This window comes from Pleurodeles waltl, chromosome 12 (assembly GCF_031143425.1).
Source record: "Pleurodeles waltl isolate 20211129_DDA chromosome 12, aPleWal1.hap1.20221129, whole genome shotgun sequence".
Classification (NCBI taxonomy): Eukaryota; Metazoa; Chordata; class Amphibia; order Caudata; family Salamandridae; genus Pleurodeles; species Pleurodeles waltl.
In genome coordinates this window covers 26,103,338-26,120,933 of record NC_090451.1, presented here as the reverse complement: position 1 = coordinate 26,120,933, position 17,596 = coordinate 26,103,338, and the positions used below count along the sequence as shown (strand labels likewise).

Here is a 17,596-nt window from a genome sequence, read left to right as displayed (position 1 = left end):
GTACACCTCAGACCTACGCAGCTCTGCCAGTGCACCTCAGTCCTACGCAGCTCTGCCAGTACACCTCAGTCCTACGCAGCTCTGCCAGTACACCTCAGTCCTACGCAGCTCTGCCAGTACACCTCAGTCCTGGCCAGTGACACCTGCTACAGTGCTGGCACTCACACAGAGCTCCTCCAGAGCACCTTAATGTTAACCTGCAGGGCCCCTTCCATGTGGTGCACACTTCTGTCTATGCACCTCAAACCTGACCTGCAGCACCCCCTGCTGGTCCAGTACTGGGATAACACACAACTCTGCCAATGCACCTGAATCCTTACCTACAGCACCCCTGCTAGTACAGTACTGGGATGACACACAGCTCTACCAATGCACCTGATACCGTAACTACAGCACCCCTGCTGGTCCAGTACTGGGACGACACACAGCTCGGCCACTGCACCTGTTTCCTGACCTACAGCAGCCCTGCTGGTCCAGTACTGGGATAACACACGGCTCTGCCAATGCACCTGATACCTTACCTACAGCTCCCTTGCTGGCCCGTAGTGAGATAATACACAGCTCTGCCAATGCACCTGAATCCTTACCTACACCTCCCCTGCTGGCCAGTAGTGAGACAACACACAGCTCTTCCAATGCACCTCATTCCTTACCTACAGCTCCCCTGCTGGCCCAGTAGTGAGATAACACACAGCTCTGCCAATGCACCTGGTTCCTTACCAACAGTACCCTCTGCTGTTCCAGTACTGGGACAACACACAGCTCTGCCAATGCACCTGATTCCTTACCTACAGACCCCTGCTGGTCCAGTACTGGGATAACACACAGCTCTGCCAATGCACCTCAATCCTTACCTACAGCCCCCCTGCTGTTCCAGTGCTGGGATAACACACAGCTCTGCCAATGTACATGATACCTTACCTACAGCCCCCCTGCTGTTCCAGTGCTGGGATAACACACAGCTCTGCCAATGTACATGATACCTTACCTACAGTACCCCTGCTGGTCCAGTACTGGGATAACGCACAGCTCTGCCGATGTACATGATACCTTACCTACAGCCCCCCTGCTGTTCCAGTGCTGGGATAACACACTGCTCTGCAAATGCACCTGGTTCCTTACCAACAGCACCCCGGCTGGTCCAGTACTGGGACAACACACAGCTCTTCCAATGCACCTCAATCCTTACCTACAGCCCCCCTGCTAGTCCAGTACTGGGATAACACACAGCTCTTCCAATGCACCTTAATCCTTACCTACAGCACCTCCTGCTGGTCCAGTACTGGGACGACACACAGCTCTGCCAATGCACCTGATTCCTTACCTACAGCTCCCCTGCTGGTCCAGTACTGGGATAACACACGGCTCTGCTAATGCACCTGATTCCTTACCTACAGCCCCCTGCTGGTCCAGTACTGGGATAACACACAGCTCTTCCAGTGCACCTTAATCCTTACCTACAGCACCTCCTGCTGGTCCAGTTCTGGGACGACACATAGCTCTGCCAAAGCACCTGATTCCTTACCTACAGCCCCCTGCTGGTCCAGTACTGGGAGAACACACAGCTCTGCCAATGCACCTGATTCCTTACCTACAGCTCCCCTGCTGGTCCAGTACTGGGATAACACACGGCTCTGCCAATGCACCTGATTCCTTACCTAGAGCTCCCCTGCTGGTCCAGTACTTGGATAACACACAGCTCTTCCAATGCACCTGGTTCCTTATCAACAGCACCCTCTGCTGTTCCAGTAGTGAGATAACACACAGCTCTTCCAATGCACCTCAGTCCTTACCTACAGCTCCCCCGCTGGTCCAGTACTGGGACGACACACAGCTCTTCCAATGCACCTCAATCCTTACCTACAGCTCCCCCGCTGGTCCAGTACTTGGATAACACACAGCTCTACCAATGCACCTCAATCCTTACCTACAGCTCCCCCGCTGGTCCAGTACTTGGATAACACACAGCTCTACCAATGCACCTCAATCGTTACCTAGAGCTCGCCCGCTGGTCCAGTACTGGGATAACACACAGCTCTGCCAATGCACCTCAATCCTTACCTACAACTCGCCCGCTGGTCCAGTACTGGGATAACACACAGCTCTACCAATGCACCTCAAACTTTACCTGTAGCACCCCCTGCTCCACCTTCATGTAACCACCTCCAAGAAGCAGTGCATCTCCCAGGGTGCGGAGAGGGGGAGCTGCACTCCCAGGGGGCCTTGAGCGCCCCCTCTTCTGTCTCGAGCAGACAGCAGCTGTCACTGAGCCTCTGAAGGCTCCTGCTTCTTGGAGCCCAAACACAAGAAGAACCGAGAAGACTGCAGCGCTTGAGTTTTGTTTTCTTGGAAAATGGAAATGGGGGAAAAACATTGTGTGTGCTTAAAAAATCAAATCTGTCCAACCATGTTGTGGCTGCCAAGGAAGGAACGTGCTGTACTTCTGAAACAAATGCTGCTTTTTCTAAGAAAGTTCTGTGAGAGTAAGACAAGCAGCACAACAACATAGCTGCAGGCGTCCCAGGAGGGAGTGCTGCGGGGGCCACATGGGGGCCAGATCCCCCAATACAGCAGAAAGTGACCCTGCAGCGACGAGGAGCCGAGGTGCCCCCTGATTCCAAGAGTCATCCCTTCATTTTCAGAAATTCTACATGAAACCTCTCAGAATAAGCTGAAGGTGCAAAAGTCTGTTGGGGCGGGGCTTAAAGTAAATGAGTTAGAAGAAAGACTGGGATGTGAGCATGTCAGGGGAGCTGGCTCCAGCCCTGGAACTCACTGACACTTTGTCCTCCACACAGCTGTCCACAGCACAGACCCTGGTCACTACCTTGGTGTTTTTACCGCCATTTGTCCTAGTTTGAGCTACACAAATATGCACCTGAGCGGCCATCTTTGTTTGGGCAAGGCCTGGTTTCAGGGGAGTGGGTCTCCTCACGCAGGCTGCGCAGCCACAGCTCTTCTAATGTGTAGACCTGGCAGGAGTAGTTGGAGGGATCTGGGATTCCCTGTCTGCGGCTGCAAAACAATGGCACCAAAGGAGAGCTGGTGTCTACCCTACCTTATTACTACACAAAGCTGCCTGAGCACACCACTGGGGAGAAGTGAAGCAGGACACGGGCCAGAACGTCTTTCCCCATCCTCCATTTTCCTGACCTTGGCTCACTTGAAAGGGACTAGGTGTAGGAAAGTACCATCTTGCCTGGCATGTTACCCCCATATTTCACTGTATATATGTTGTTTTAGTGTATGTGTCACTGGGACCCTGCCAGCCAGGGCCCCAGTGCTCATAAGTGTGCCCTGTATGTGTTACCTGTGTGATGACTAACTGTCTCACTGAGGCTCTGCTAACCAGAACCTCAGTGGTTATGCTCTCTCTTTACACATTGTCACTAACAGGCTAGTGACCAATTTCACCAATTCACATTGGCATACTGGAACACCCTTATAATTCCCTAGTATATGGTACTGAGGTACCCAGGGTATTGGGGTTCCAGGAGATCCCTATGGGCTGCAGCATTTCTTTTGCCACCCATAGGGAGCTCTGACAATTCTTACACAGGCCTGCCAGTGCAGCCTGAGTGAAATAACGTCCACGTTATTTCACAGCCATTTACCACTGCACTTAAGTAACTTATAAGTCACCTATATGTCTAACCTTCACCTGGTAAAGGTTGGGTGCTAAGTTACTTAGTGTGTGGGCACCCTGGCACTAGCCAAGGTGCCCCCACATCATTCAGGGCAAATTCCCCGGACTTTGTGAGTGCGGGGACACCATTACACGCATGCACTATACATAGGTCACTACCTATGTATAGCGTCACAATGGTAACTCCGAACATGGCCATGTAACATGTCTAAGATCATGGAATTGTCAACCCAATGCCATTCTGACATTGGGGAGACAATTCCATGATCCCCCGAGTCTCTAGCATAGACCCGGGTACTCCCAAACTACCTTTCCCAGGGTTTCACTGCAGCTGCTGCTGCCAACCCCTCAGACAGGTTTCTGCCCTCCTGGGGTCCAGCCAGGCTTGGCCCAGGAAGGCAGAACAAAGGACTTCCTCAGAGAGAGGGTGTTACACCCTCTCCATTTGGAAAAAGGTGTCAGGGCTGGGGAGGAGTAGCCTCCCCCAGCCTCTGGAAATGCTTTGATGGGCACAGATGGTGCCCATCTCTGCATAAGCCAGTCTACACCGGTTCAGGGATCCCCCAGCCCTGCTCTAGCGCGAAACTGGACAAAGGAAAGGGGAGTGACCACTCCCCTGACCTGCACCTCCCAGGGGAGGTGCCCAGAGCTCCTCCAGTGTGCTCGAAACCTCTGCCATCTTGGAAACAGAGGTGCTGATGGCACACTGGACTGCTCTGAGTGGCCAGTGCCAGCAGGTGACGTCAGAGACTCCTCCTGATAGGCTCTTACCTGTGTTGCTAGCCTATCCTCCTTCCTAGGTAGCCAAACCTCCTTTTCTGGCTATTTAGGGTCTCTGCTTTGGGGAGTTCTTTAGATAACGAATGCAAGAGCTCATCAGAGTTCCTCTGCATCTCTCTCTTCACCTTCTGCCAAAGGATCGACCGCTGACTGCTCAGGACGCCTGCAAAACCGCAACAAAGTAGCAAAGACGACTACTGCAACCTTGTATCGCTGATCCTGCCGCCTTCTCGACTGTTTTCCTGGTGGTGCATGCTGTGGGGGTAGCCTGCCTCCTCTCTGCACTAGGAGCTCTGAAGAAATCTCCCGTGGGTCAACGGAATCTTCCCCCTGCAACCGCAGGCACCCAAAAGAACTGCATCACCGGTCTTCTGGGTCCCCTCTCAGCACGACGAGCGTGGTCCCTGGAACTCAGCAACTCTGTCCAAGTGACTCCCACAGTCCAGTGACTCTTCAGTCCAAGTTTGGTGGAGGTAAGTCCTTGCCTCCCCACGTTAGACTGGATTGCTGGGTACCACGTGATTTGCAGCTGCTCTGGCTCTTGTGCACTCTTCCAGGATTTCCTTTGTGCACAGCCAAGCCTGGGTCCCCGACACTCTAACCTGCAGTGCACAACCTCCTGAGTTGTCCTCCGGCGTTGTGGGATCTCCTTTTGTGACTTCGGGTGAGCTCCGGTTCACTCCTCTTCGTAGTGCCTGTTCCGGCACTTCTGCGGGTGCTGCCTGCTTCTGTGAGGGCTCCCTGTCTTGCTGGACCCCCCCTCTGTCTCCTCACGCAAGTAGCGACATCCTGGTCCCTCCTGGGCCACAGCAGCATCCAAAAACCCTATCCGCGATCCTTGCAGCTAGCAAGGCTTGTTTGCGGTCTTTCTGTGTGGGAACACCTCTGCAAGCTTCTTCACGACGTGGGACATCCATCCTCCAAAGGGGAAGTTCCTAGCCCTCTTTGTTCTTGCAGAATCCACAGCTTCTACCATCCGGTGGCAGCATCTTTGCACCCTCAGCTGGCATTTCATGGGCATCTGCCCAATCTCGACTTTGTCGCGACTCTTGGACTTGGTCCCCTTGTTCCACAGGTACTCTCGTCCGAAAATCCACTTTGGTTGCATTGCTGGTGTTGGTCTTCCTTGCAGAATTCCCCTATCACAACTTCTGTGCTCTCTGGGGTGCACTTTACAGCTACTTTTCAGGGTCTTGGGGTGGGCTATTTTTCTAACCCTCACTGTTTTCTTACATTCCCAGCGACCCTCTACAAGCTCACATAGGTTTGGGGTCCATATGTTATTCGCATTACACTTTTGGAGTATATGGTTTGTGTTGCCCCTATACCTATGTGCTCCTATTGCAATCTACTGTAACTTTACATTGCTTGCATTACTTCCTTTTGCTATTACTGCAAATTTTTGGTATTGTGTACATATATCTTGTGTATATTTGTCATCCTCATACTGAGGGTACTCACTGAGATACTTTTGGCATATTGTCATAAAAATAAAGTACCTTTATTTTTAGTATATCTGTGTATTGTGTTTTCTTATGATATTGTGCATATGACACCAGTGGTATAGTAGGAGCTTTGCATGTCTCCTAGTTCAGCCTAAGCTGCTCTGCTATAGCTACCTTCTACCAGCCTAAGCTGCTAGAAACACCTCTTCTACACTAATAAGGGATAACTGGACCTGGTACAGAGTGTAAGTACCCCTCGGTACCCACTACAAGCCAGACCAGCCTCCTACACTAGGACACTCTTTCATTGGCTCTGCTTTTCTACAAATTAACGTTGTTGTTTGGAAGACGCAGCCTCCATCTTGTCTGCCAAAGACACACAGGAGTCCAAAATGGCTCCCACATGCGCACAGTGAGTGTAGGAAAGTCCCTCTTTTTGACTGATGTCAGTGTGCTTCAACTGTTTTCACTGGGAACCTGCTAATCAGGACCCCAGTGATGTCCTCTCTCCTACAAATTTGGTTGTTTTGGTACTTCATACACCCAATTTGGCTTAATGGTGTACCCATGTATGTCCCTGGTATGTGGTACGTAGGTACTCAGGCCATTGGGGCACCAGGGGTCTCCCATTGGCTGCAGCATGTATTATGCCACCCATGGGGAGCCCATGCAAACTGTGTCTGCTGGCCTGCCATTGCAGCCCACGTGAAATGGTGCATGCAGCCTTTCACTTCAGGTCACTAGACCAAGTGTAGGAAGCTTCCCTGGTGTGTGATGAGTACCTATGGTATTATCACCTTATACCAGGTGTAGGAAAGTGCCCTTGTTGGCATGGATACCCCTCCCACTTTTTGCCTGATATTGATGCCAGCTTTGTTTGAGTGTGCTGGAATCCTGTTAACCAGACACCTCAGCACCAGTGTTTTTCCCCAAAACCTGTACCTTTGTGTACCCAATTGGCACACCCCTGGCACCCAGATAAATCCCTTGTAAAAGGTACCTTTGGTATCAAGAGCTCTGTGGCCAAGGAAGGTCCCAATGGGCTGCAGCATGTATTGTGCCACCCTGCGAACCCCTCACCAAGCACATACCTCACCTCTGCAGCTTGTGTGTGCTGGTGGGGAGAAAAAGGCAAAGTCGACATGGCACCCCTCTCAGGATGCCATGCCCACAAACCATTGCCTGTGGCATAGGTAAGTCACCCCTCTAGCAGTCCTTCCAGCCCTAAGGCAGGGTGCACTATACCACCGATGAGGGCATAGCTGCATGAGCAATATGCCCCTATAGTGTCTAAGTCCATTCTTAGACATTGTAAGTGCAGTGCCATATTGAGTATATGGTCTGGGAGTTTGTCATTACGAACTCCACAGCAACATAATGGCTTCACTAAATACTGGGAAGTTTGGTATCAAACGTCTCAGCACAATAAACCCACACTGATGCCTGTGTGGGAATTATTGAACAATGCACCTAGTGGGCATCTTAGAGATGCCCCCTGTATTTTACCCAATCCTTTAGTGCAGGACTGACTGGTCTGTGCCAGCCTGCCACTAAGAGATAAGTTTCTGGCCACATGGGGTGAGAGCAATTGTGCTCTCGGTTGCCAGAAACAAAGCCTACACCGGGTGGAGATGATTCACACCTCCCCCTGCAGGAACTCTAACACCTGGTGGTGAGCCTCAAAGGCTCAGGCTTCTTGTTACAGTGCCCCAGGGCATCCCAGCTACTGGAGTTGCCCGCCCCCTGGACAAAGCTCCAATTTTGGTGGCAAGTCCAGTGGGAAAATTAGGGAAAGCAGGGAGGAGAGACCACCCCAGCCAGTTCCACCTCTAAGGTGTCCAGAGCTGAGGTGACCCCCTTCCTGCAGAATCCTCCATCTTTGTTTGGAGGCCAGGGACCAATAGGGTTAGGTTTGTGCTCCCTCCCCAAAGGGAGTGGACACAAGAAGGGTGTAGCCACCCTCAGGGACAGTAGCCATTGGCTATTGCCCTCTGTCCCCTGAAATGCCCCTAAATCTAGGATTTAAGGGCCTCCCTGAACCCAACTTACCAGATTCCTGGTGACCTGACAAGAAAGAAGAAGGACTGCTAAGCCGAACCCCCAGCAGATAAGAAGGAAGGTGAAAACTCACATGGCCCCAGCCCTACTGGCCTGTCTCCTGCTTCAAAGAACCTGCAAAAAGAAAGTGATGCAACCTGTAAGACCAGCAACCTCTGCCAAGCCTCCAGAGGGCTGCCTGCATCACAAAGGACCAAGAACTCCTGTGGACAGAGGCCCTATCAAAGAAGAAACGACAGCCAAGGACTCCAGACCCTCCCCTGATCCGCTAATCCTGACCACTCTGCACCAGTCGCCAACGGGCTAGAGAGGACCCTCAGGTGATTCTGAGCAAGTGCCCACCCTGGGTTGTTCTCTTCTGCCCCCCGACGACGACACCTGCAGTGTGAATCCAGAGGACTCCCCTGACTGTGAAAGCTCCGGACGAAGATATCTGACGCCTAAATGTACACTGCACCTGCAGCCCCCAGGCCTTGGAGAACCTGACCTCCGGTGCAGCAACATTCAGCAGGCGGCCCTCCTACTTGTCCAGCCTGTGGATTTTCTGAACCAACCCCCTGGATCCAGCCTGCAGCATCTAAGTAACCACCAGGGTCCCCTTATAGGAAAGCATTAGGAGCCGAAAGCTCTGTTTGCACCCTGCACCCGGCCCCCACTTGCTGCTTAGGGTGTGAGTTTGATGCCTACTTGTGGTCCCCCCGGTGCTCCTCCAAACCCCTCATGTCTGCCCTTCAAAGACGTGGGTACTTACCTGCCAGCAGATCTGAAACCGAGTGCCCCCACTCTCCAAGAGGAGTCCATGTTAAACTTGCCTTGACTTTGACCGCTGCCCCTTTCCGGCCCCGTGTTGCTGGTGGTGGGTGTTTGGGATTAACTTGAACCCCAGCCAGAGGACTTCCTAACCCAAGGGACTGGAACTGTAAATGTTGTACTTACCTGCAAAACTTACTACATTTTCGACCCCCCAGGAACTGTTCTGAAATTGCAGTGTCAACTTTTAAAACAGAGTATTGCTATGTATTCAAAAACTGTACAATTTGCCAATTCTAATCAAAGTGGTATTGATACATATGTGAAATACTTATTAAGTTATGTACTTACCTGCAACTTGAATCTTGTGGTTTTAGAAGTAAATTAAGAAAATCTATTTTTGCTATACAAAAGCCACTGGACTCAAGTCATTGAGTGTGTGCTTCTTCTATTGCCTGTGTGTGCACAAAAAATGCTTTGCACTACCCTCTGATAAGCCTACTGCTCAACCACACTACCACAAAAGAGCATTAGTATTATCTACTTTAGCCTCTGTTAAGCCTCTGGGTAACCCCTGGACTCTGTGCACACTATGGCCCTCATTACAACCCTGGCGGACGGGGTTAAGTGGCCACCGCACATGCCAAACCACCAATGTACCACACTGTCCGCCACGACGGTAACGACTGCCAGGCTGGAGACCTCGGTCTCCAGCCCGGAGGCCGTTACTAGTCCGCCTGTGGGATCATGACCCCGCATAATGCCATGGATTGCATGGTTTTTGAACCACCACGAAAACCATGGCGGTAGTCCCTATCAGTGCCAGGGAATTCCTTCTCTGGCACTGATAGGGGTCTAGCCCGCCCCCCTCCACAGAGCCCGCCCACAACGCCCTTACCATCCCCCAAAGGTGGTAGGGCCCCCTCCCCTCCCCTTACCCCGACCTCCATGGGCCTCCCCAAACATACCCCCCCACTCACGCACGCACACAACACTCACACACATACACGTGCACATACATGCACACATGCACACATACATACACGTTACATCCCCACTACACACATCACACCCCCTGCAAACAAACACACACCCACACCCCCTCTAAACACTCACACCCCCATTCACGCACACACCACACAACACCCCCCTGCTCCCTCCCCTGTCGGACGTTCACCTTACCTTCCTCAGTGGTCGTCCGGGAGGGAAGGGGTTCCATGAGGCTGCTCCGCCGCCAGCACCCCGTCACCAGAACACTGCCACGCCGAATACTGAAGCGTATTTTGGTGGGCGGTGTTCTGATGACGTGATGGTGACGGAGGAGCAACCTCCACTGCACCGCCGACCGCCAGTATGGCTGCTGGCGGCTCTCCAACCAAAAAATGACGGAGGGTCGCCACCAGTCATAATATGGTTGGGGGAAGTCCGCCAACACTGGCGGTCTTCGGTCCTGCGGGACCTCGGCGGTCTTCAGCGAAGACCGCCGAGGTCATAATGAGGGCCCTTATGTCATTTTGATATAGTATATACAAAGCCAGGTTCCTACACCAGGTCCAGGTATCCCTTATTAGTGAAATGTAGGCAGTGTCTAGAAGCCAGGCTCTCTAGGGGTAGCTGAGCAGCCAAGGCTTAACTAGGAGACATGCAAAGCTCATGCAATACCACTGTAGTCACACAGCACTTACACACATTAAAGAAAATACTCAATGTTACGAAAAATAAAGGCTCTTTATTATAGTAACACAGTACTGAAACACTAGATAAGCAATACTCCCATAGGAGGTAAGTAAGCACACTATATATGTACAGTAGTAATCAGAAATAGGCATGAAAAGCAATAGAAAACAGTGAAAAGCAATAGGCAGTACTGAAGGCCTGGGGGGGGCACCAAACCATATAGTAAGAAAGTGGAATGCGAAGGTCGGGCAGACACCCAAGGACATGGAATCAGTAAAGGGGCGCTGGAGAATCCAGGAAATCCCAAAGGTAAGTATCAAGGTGCGCCCCAGCGACCAGGAGAGAAGAGGTAAGTTATGGGTTCTCCACAAACCAACCTAAAGGAATTCAGAAAAGAATATTGCAAGACCCAGATAAAACTTCAAGAAGCCAAAGGTAAATCCTGGAAGAGGAAGACCTGGAAAAGAAGGGGACCAAGTCCAGTTTCAGTTGGATTGTGTGTCCAGTGGTGGTAGGAGCCACTACCCACGTGTCTGTGGATGCAGGAGTTGGTCGACGGTGAGACGAAGACGGTCAGCAGTGCAGCACTGGAGTAGATGAAGAGTTCCTGAGTGATGCAGTCGACGTCCCACACCAGTCGAAGAATTGCAGTCAGTCTGGTGCGTAAAAACCACCAACAAGCCTTGGCAAAGGCACATGTTGAGGTCGGTGGAAAAGTGGAAAGATCCAAGGGGGACTCAACCCATGGGGATAGTCCTGGGCATACCTCGGCAGTGCAGAGAGTCCAAAGAAGAAGAGGCAGCCCCCACAGAAGACCCGCAAGCAAGAAACCCAGGAGTCGCAGAAAGGCCCATGGAGCCTTTATTCTGCATTCCTGGGCTTGAGCTGTTCAAGCAGCAGGAGGGCAGAAACCCGTCTGAGGGGTGGAAGCAGCGTGGGCTGCCCAAAAAACCATAGAAAAGCTTGTAGGAGCAATGCTGGGGGTCATCTATGGAGCCCCCAGAGTGCATGGGATCATAAAACCAATACTGGTTTGCCCAGGTTCAGAGTTACCATTATGTAGCTGGAAATAAGTAGTGACCCATGTCCAGTACACATGTAAAATGGCATCCCTGCACTCACGAAGTCCAGGAAAATGGAGCTGGAGTTTGTGGGGGCACCTCTGTTCATGCAGGGGTGCCCTCACACACAAATACCTGCCCCCTGCCCTCTGGGCTAGGACGGCCTTCCATAGGGGTGACTTATATCGTCCTGGTTCAGTAACCTGAAGTGAAAGGGTGCATCCACCTTTTCACGCAGGCTGCAATGTCAGGCATGCACAAACATTTTACATGGGCTCCAATGGGTGGCATAATACATGCTGTAGCCCATGGGGAACCCCTGGTGCCCCAATGGCCTGGATACCAGGGTACCATATACTAAGGACTTATAAGGGGGCACCAGTATGCAATATGTGGGGTGTTTGTGGTCCAGACAACCAAGTTTAAAGGGAGAGTGCACAGTCACTGGGGTCCTGGATAGCAGGATCCAAGTATACACAGTCAAAACATACTGACATTAGGCGAAAGTGGGGTTAACCATGCCAAAAAGAGGCTACCTTCCTACACAACCACACCAAACGAAGGACAATAAGGCTAACCTTGCCCAGATGAGTCTACATTGTCTAAGTGGAAATATCTGGAGAGTCCATCTGCATTGGAGTGGTTACTCCCAGGTCTATGTTCCACTTTATAGTCCATTCACTGTAGGGAAATGGACCACCTCAACAGTTTGGGACTTTCGCCTTTTATCTGTTTTAACCATAAAAGGGGCTTGTGGTCTGTCTGAACAAGGAAGTGAGTGCCAAACAAGTATTGCCTCAGCTTCTTCAAAGCCCAAACCACAACAAAGGCCTCCCTTTCTATAGTTGGCCAACACTTTTCTCTGGGGGTGGGGTCAACCTTCTGCTTATAAAAGCTACAGGTTGGTCCTGCCCCTCTGAATTATGTTGCGATAATACAGCCAAAACCCTTACATCAGAAGCATCTGTCTGAACTATGAACTGCTTGGAGTAAGCAGGGCTTCTTAAAATAGGTGAAGAGCACAGGGCCTGTTTAAGATGTTCAAAAGCTTTTTGACAGCTAGCAGTCCATAATAATTTCTTGGGCATTCCCTTTGAGGTGAGATCATTACGAGTGCCTACAATGGAGCCATAGTTCTTAATTAACCTCCTGTAGTACCCAGTGTGGCCTAAAAAGGCTCTCACCTGGGTCTGAGTAGTAGGGGGAGTCCAATCCAAAATGGTTTGGATCTTCCCCTGCATTGGCTGAATCTGGCCCTCACCTAGCAGGTGGCCTAGATATACAACCTTCTCCTGCCCTATCTGGCACTTGGAGACCTTGATAGTGAGGCCTGCCTTCTGCAGGGCCTCTAAACCATTCCATAGGTCGACCAGGTGATCCTCCCAGGTGGAGCTAAAGACAGCTATGTCATCCAGATAAGCTGCACTATCATCTTCCAATCCTTGGAGAACTGTGTTCACCTGCCTCTGAAATGTGGCAGGTGCATTTTGAGGCCAGAGGGCATCACTGTAAAGTGATAGTGCCCACCAGTGGTTAAAAATGCTGTTTTTGGCTTTGCATCCTTTGATCATTTAATCTACCAATAGCCAGCAGTTACATCAAAGGTGCACATATACTTGGCAGAGGCCAGTGTATCTATCAGCTCATCTGCCCTAGGGATAGGATGAGCATCTGTTTTTGTAACAGTGTTGAGTCCTCTGTAGTCAACACAAAACCGCATAGCTCTTTTGCTATTCTGGTAGTGAGATTTTGGGACAAGTACCACAGGACTAGCCCAAGGGCTGTCTGAGGGCTCAATGACTGCTAGGTCTAACATCTTCTGAACTTAAGATTTGATGCAGTCTCTGACATGATCAGGTTGCCTGTAGATTTTACTCTTAATGGCCAAACTATCCCCCGTGTCAATGGTGTGTTCACACCAAGTGGTTTGACCAGGTGTCAGTGAGAACAGTCCCAGGAGATTTCTGCAGTCTTCTTTTTGGGACACCAGAGAGGCACTCAGCAAGGACAACCCTATCAACTGAGCCATCTGCTTCAGTGTGGGAGAAGAGTTCAGGTAGCGGGTCACTTTCCTCTTCCTGTCCCTCATCAGTTGCCATGAGCATTGTCATATCAGACATGTCATAGAAGGGGTTTAGATGATTCACATTAAGCATCCTGAGGGTGCTTCTGGGAGTGCCTAGGTCTACCAAGTAGGTAACCTCACCCTTGTTCCCCACAATTGTGTGGGGACCACTCTACTTGTCTTGGAGTGCAATGGGAGCCACAGGCTTCAGGACCCACACTTTATGTCGTGGCTGGTATACAGTCAGTACCGCCTTCTGGTCATGCCCTTGTTTTTGTAACTCTTGGTTTTTAGTGGCCTTCTTCATGTATTCAACCATCCTAGATCTGAGGCCAAGTACATAGTCCACTATATCTTGCTTGGGAGGTTTGTGAGGTTGCTCCCAGCCTTCTCTTACAAGAGCAAGAGGACCCCTAAAATGCTACCCAAACAGAAGTTCAAATAGGCTGTAGCCCACCCCCTTCTGAGAGACCTCCCTATAGGTGAAGAGGAGGCATGGCAACACAACTTCCCATTTACTCCTGGGTTTTTCAGAGATTCCCATTATCATCCCTTTGGGAGTTTTATTACACCTTTCTACCAAACCGTTGGTTTGGGGTGGTTATGCGTGGTGAACTTATATGTAACACCACACTCTTTCCACGTTGCTTTCAGGTATGCAGGCATGAAGTTTGTTCCTCTGTCTGATACCACCTCTTTAGGAAAACCTACTGTTGAAAAGATTCCAAAAAGGGCTTTGGCTACTGCAGGGGTTGTAGTGGCACTAAGGGAAATAGCTTCTGGATACCTGGTGGCAGGGTCCACCACCACCAGTATAAATCTGTTCCCAGAGGCTGTGGGAGAGCCAAGGGAGCCAACAATATCAACTCCAACCATTTGAAAGGGTACCCCAGCCACTGGAAGTGGAATTAGGGGGGTTTGGCGTGCCACCTGTTGTGTCACTAGCTTGACAGGTGACACAGGAGTGACAAAACTCCTTGGTGTCTTCTGACATATCGGGCCAGTGAAAGTGAGGGACAAGCCTGTCCCAAGTTTTGCTTTGCCCCAGGTGACCTGCCAGAGGAATGTCATGTGCCAGGGTTAACAGAAATTGCCTATACTTCAGAGGGACCACAAATCTCCTGGTAGCACCAGGTTTGAGGTCCCTTGGCTCTGAGTAGAGAAGACTGTCTTCCCAGTACAATGTATAGGTGCCACTGACATTCCCTGCCTCTTGCGTGACAGCTTGAAGCCTTAAGCCCTCCAGTGTGGGACAAGTACTTTGTTCCCTACTGAATTCCTCCCTGGCAGGCACCCTTTACCTAGGAGCTCAGCTGTTTCAGCTTGCAGCTCCTCTGGTGTAGGTTCTACCAAGGGAGTGGATTCTTCCCCCTCTGGGGTTGATTCCTCACTGGAGGCTGGAGTAGGGGGCACTTTCTTGCCCTTCCTACTCTTGGGTTTGGGAAGGTATTGGGCCACTGTTCTAGGCTCCAAGTTTCCCTGATCTTTCTGTGGTTTGGCCTGTGCTCTTGTAAGGGCAAAAATATGCCTTGGGGTGCCCAGCATTGCTGCATGGGCCTCCAACTCTACTTCAGCCCAAGCTGAAGCCTCCAAGTTGTTCCATATTAGACATTCTACAGGTAGGTCTATGGACACTACAACCTTTTTAGGGCCAGTAACAACCCCCGTTGAAATCAATAACTGCCAGGGGGTGGCACACAGTGTTATTGTGAGCATCAGTCGCTTGGTACTGGTGACCAAGTAGGTGTTTCTCAGGAGACACCAGTTTTTCAGTCACCAAGGTGACACTGGCACCTGTGTCCCTGTAGGCCTCGGCCTCAACACCATTTATCAGAGGATGCTGCCTGTACTTACCCATGTTAAGGGGACAGGCGGCAAGGATGACAAGGTCAGTGCCCCCATCAGAGACTAACACTGCCTCAGTGGTCACGCTAAGCAACCCAGACCCTGCTCAGTCCCTAAAGTGAGCCCAGCTACACTCTTGGACTGACTACTGTTAGTAGTCCCACCACTACTGGTATTGCTAGGGGCACTGGAAGTAGAAGTAGGGTTGGTAGTGGTGGTGGGCTTGGTGCCTTTCTTGGGAGAGGAGCTGTGTTATGACCTTTGTTTTTACAAACATAGCACCAAGGCTCTTTGAAGGTGGAGGAAGAGGATTTGACCCCAACCCCCAGAGGAATTTTGTGGGCCTGATGGGGACTCATTAGATTTTTCTTTGCCCCACCCTTCTTCTGGTGCCTAACTGTGTCTTTCTTTTTGTGGTCACACTCTGTGTGAGTTTTCCTACTCACCCCGGTGCAGACCCATTTGTGTACCTTCCTTCCCAGTTCTTGGGGAGAGGTCAGATCAGAGTCCACCAGGTATTGATGCAACAGTCAGACACAGTTATTTAAAATATGCTCTCTCAAGATTAGGTTGTACAAGCCCTGATAATCACTGACTTTGCTCCCATGCAACCAGCCTTCCAGAGCCTTTACAGAACAGGCCACAAACTCTAGCCAATCTTGAGGGAACTCTTTCCTGGTCTCTCTGATCTTGATTCTGTATTGCTCAGTTGTGAGACCAAACCCATCTGAAAGTGCTGTCTTGAGAACTGTGTAGTTGTCTGCATCCTCTTCCCTGACAGTAAGTCAGAGAAGGAGAGCCACAAAATAGCTGCCTCCTGTCCATCTCCACTCCTAGGGTGGTGCCCAGAGCTCCTCCAGGTGGCCACTTGGCTCTGCCATCTTGAAACCAACATGTGCAGAGGCCCCTAGGAGCAGCTCACTGGGTAGGTCAGGTACCTGACGCCAGTGACCCCTTCTGATAGGTGGTCACCTCAGACAGTGACCAAACCTTCTTTTTGGGCTATTTAGGGACTCCCTTGTGGGTGGGTCCCCAGATTCATTGTGCAAGATACTGGAAGGAACTCTCTGCAAGACATCTTCTGCTCCTGGCCTCTGGAACCGCTGATGGGCTACACAGGAACCGCAAAGACTGCACCACCTGAGAAGACTTCTCTTTGCAACATTGTTTCTGTGGCTCCTGTCAGCACTCTGAAACATCTCCAAGGCTGCGCATCCTCTGGGGTCGGCAAGACTTCTACTCCACCAGGAATCTCCCTTGGAGTGAAGGAGTCACTCCCCTGCATCTGCAGGCACCTAAGGCAACGATGTCCGGCTGGTGGGTTCTTCTGTCCTTCGGATCTGCGAAGATTCTCCAAGACAGGTGGTAGTTCTGAGGGATCAACTGGGTCCTCTTGGCCTTCTTTCCATCATGGGAGATGGTGAGCCCTTGTCTCTGCCAATGGTACAGAACTCCTGTGCACTGCAGCTGTTGCTCCAACCAAGGCTTGTTGACTCCTGCTACGAGGGATCCTCAGGCTCCAAGTAGCCCCTGCCCTCAGCACTCTACCTCTGCAAGGACAGTCACCTCTCTGCAGCTCCAGCAACTGTGGGACTTCTATTCAAGTGTGCTGACTGGGCCTCACTGCAACTTAATATGACTGCTGCCAGTAGGTTGCTTGTGGGGGCTCCAACTACTTCTTCTGAATCTCCTGCATCTTGAGGACCAACCCTGACTCCCTTCCAAGGGTCGAGTGCCCAGGACCTTGCTGGTCCTCCACAGCTCTGCAAAACTTCCAACAGCTCCTTTTGCATTTGCCTGTGCTTGTTAGTGGTCCTCCTGACCACTGTCCTGTCTCCAATCCGGCGACCTTCGAAGGACAGCACGTAGGTGACTTCAGGAACTTCTGTGTAGCTCCTGGACCCCTCTGCTAGACTCCATCCATCACTGTTGACCTGGATCTTCAGCTAAAGAAGGGTTGCCATTGCCTCCTGCTCCACCTGGACACTCCTGTGTGGACTGGACTGCGTCCCTTTCTTTTGCAGGTTCTCCTCGCCCGGTTTGCGCCTTTGGGTTCCACCGGCCTGGTCCTGTTTCTGCATTTCTCTAATCATGACATCCCCATGTTAGCCTATGGGACGACGGGTAACTTACCTCTCTGCACCCGGTTGCTGGGGATCTTCTAGGTACGTACCTTTAGGTGTTCCACTCTTTCCCAGCCCTGGGCAAACCACTCTATACACTCTGGTTGGAAACACCCTTTCGCATTCCATTCTTTTAGTATATGGTT

At 51.1% G+C, this 17,596-nt stretch overlaps 1 protein-coding gene across 1 annotated transcript in view; it reads left to right on the top strand.

The window, feature by feature from the left end:
- The window catches only part of FSTL3 (follistatin like 3), a 75,254-nt gene that overhangs the window by 45,813 nt on the left and 11,845 nt on the right, over positions 1-17,596 (top strand). The window lies entirely within an intron of this gene.